This window comes from Simochromis diagramma, unplaced genomic scaffold (genome assembly GCF_900408965.1).
Source record: "Simochromis diagramma unplaced genomic scaffold, fSimDia1.1 OVJJ01000176.1, whole genome shotgun sequence".
NCBI lineage: Eukaryota > Metazoa > Chordata > Actinopteri > Cichliformes > Cichlidae > Simochromis > Simochromis diagramma.
The window spans coordinates 46866-49239 of NW_024386892.1; the positions used below are offsets into that span (position 1 = coordinate 46866).

The 2374-nt window shown below is 36.2% G+C and overlaps 1 long non-coding RNA gene across 2 annotated transcripts; it reads right to left on the bottom strand.

Moving 5' to 3' along the window:
• Positions 1–355: 355 nt before the first annotated feature.
• On the bottom strand, positions 356–1945 carry LOC120734770. 2 transcript variants are annotated; one of them, XR_005696111.1, is made up of 3 exons: positions 1596–1945; positions 1433–1501; positions 356–630 (listed from the first exon to the last, which is right to left on the bottom strand). It is a non-coding gene; the product is annotated as an uncharacterized LOC120734770 (long non-coding RNA). The 2 variants fall into 2 exon arrangements; XR_005696110.1 differs by having other exon boundaries at positions 1433–1945.
• Positions 1946–2374: the final 429 nt, after the last annotated feature.

The following is a 2374-nucleotide window of genomic DNA, read 5'->3' on the forward strand; positions in this document are numbered from 1 at the left end:
GAGACATTCATGACGCCCTGCAGAACTTAAACCACTCTGCAGAGAGACATGTGTAGCACTTTCGTGGAGTTACACAAAGTACCAATGGATAAGTACCAAGGTAATAAGTAATTTGGGCTAATATCAGAAGACTGAGAACGACTCTTAGAGCTCTGGTACACGAATGGCAGAGAAACCAGACAAACACAGTTGTGTGGCTTTAAAAGTACTTTAGTGATGTTAAGCCTTGTAAAAAAAATTTGTAAACAACACAGTATTTCAACAGGTTTTAACAGAATGTCAAGTATAAAAATTTCCCCCAAAGTTGCAAAAAAATAGAATAAAATAAAATTGTGCACAAGTAAAAGAATTAGTCTTTTTTTAAGTCCAAATGGTACCGGTGGGGCCCATGACAAACAGGTGTATTCCAATAGAATTCGTCCGACAAGGAGTGTGTGTGTGATTGTCTGTCCTACCGTACTACTTGTACAGTAGAGGATTGTAGTCTATCAATGTGCAAATGAGTGTGCGTGTATATGTATATCGTCTCCTAGGATCTTGGGTTGGCTCGCCATCCAATGAACACTGGAACACTCTGGGTTCTGGAATCGCTGACCTGGTCTTTGGATTCGTCCCATATAAAAACCTGACCTATAAACAATGGCCAAATATATGTCACGTGCCCTTTAAGGATAACTCTCACAAATTAACCTAAAGTAGTGTCACAGTGCAGTAACAACTATTCAGATCAGCTATCGTCAATTCAATCATCATCAGTTCAGTCATGTTGTACAACATTAAAATATCAAGTTTCAAAGTTCAAAGTATCAATATCCAAAATTTCACAGTATCAAGGTTCAATTATTTGTAACCTGCAGTAACATTAAAGATTATCTACAAGGTTTTAAATATTCAGGAATTATAGTCACCATATAATTCACTTTCATTGTAAACATTAATCCATCAAAATAAACTCACTGTACATATATATCTAATCACAAACAAATAAGTATATTACCCCTTTTAAGAAGTGGAATAATATGCAAATGCTTATCAGAAATTGAACAAAGTGCAAATAATCAATTTCAATAACACGTAAACACAAGGACTCAGTCCACAAATAGGAGTATTAAAATAGACATGCTTAATCCCGCTTGTACCATAGGCCTACTAGTACAAGTGGAAATACACTAAAAATTACCTCCAAGTATTCAATACTGAGTATTGTAAAACAACTGATTGACATCAAAATTTAAACAGGAAGCAGGATAACGTCTGCTTACAATTATCTCTCATAAAGTTATTTTTAGCTGCTTTAACCATTTACAGCTTTTCACATGTTAATGACTTAGTTAATGATCTAACTAGCATAACAACAGTGCGTTTCAGAGACATCGAACAACTGTACCCACACTCCGCACATCACGTGTCTGATTAGCCACATTTAGCTTACCGCCGTCGAGTGGATGCTCAGCATTTACGTGGAGCCACAGCTCAGTAAACCTTCCGGGTTCGCTCTGCCCTTGACAACAACAAGTGCAAATACATAATTTGTGAAAAATATCAGTTTAGATGGTATTTTTTTAACTCGTTAAAGGTTAATTTCTCCAGTTTACCGATAACAAAGTTTTAGTCCGTCTGCTCTGTTCGGCTGTAGGAGCAAGAGACTGAAAACTTGGGAGCTGGTACTAAGGAGGGACAAGAGCTGCCTAGAGCTTCACCGATTGGCTGACATGCGAGGAGTGGAGTAAAACAATAGGCTCTCATCAGAGCTCATCAACCCTCTGAGAAAACTTAACCCTTGTTTGACCAGAACATATCATATATAATCTGCGTCCCTTCTATGTTTAAATAAATATTTTGATCTCATTTCACTTTCATTAACAGGGACAGTAAGAACAGAACAATGAACATTAAATGTTTTAATTTTTCTTCTCTTTTTGTTTGAGATGATTTTAGGAACTGGGTTACACCTGTGATTTGCACGCACAGAGGAGCTCCACCAAGCTGGGATGTTTTTGAAAATGTTAATTTTTCTTTTGACTATTAACAATTCGTTTGCTTGTAGGATGCAGTTTGCCATGAATAAGATCAATGAGGAATGGGATAACTGCTAATACATTTGTTAAACTGTGTACTTTTACAGTAATTTAGGGTGATTGACATATGCTGTGTATAAAAATGTTTGCATTTACACTTTCAGACATGAGGTGATCATAACTAGGAACTTTTCTAGCATAAATGTCAAAAAGGGGGGAATGTTAGGTTTTGTATTGTTGATTGTCATTTATGCTTAGAAAGATCTACTTATATATGCTTAGAGTTTTATAATTAGTTTTAGATTGGTAGAGGTTTGATCCTTAATAGTCTGCAAACTTTGTGTGCATTCCAGAGC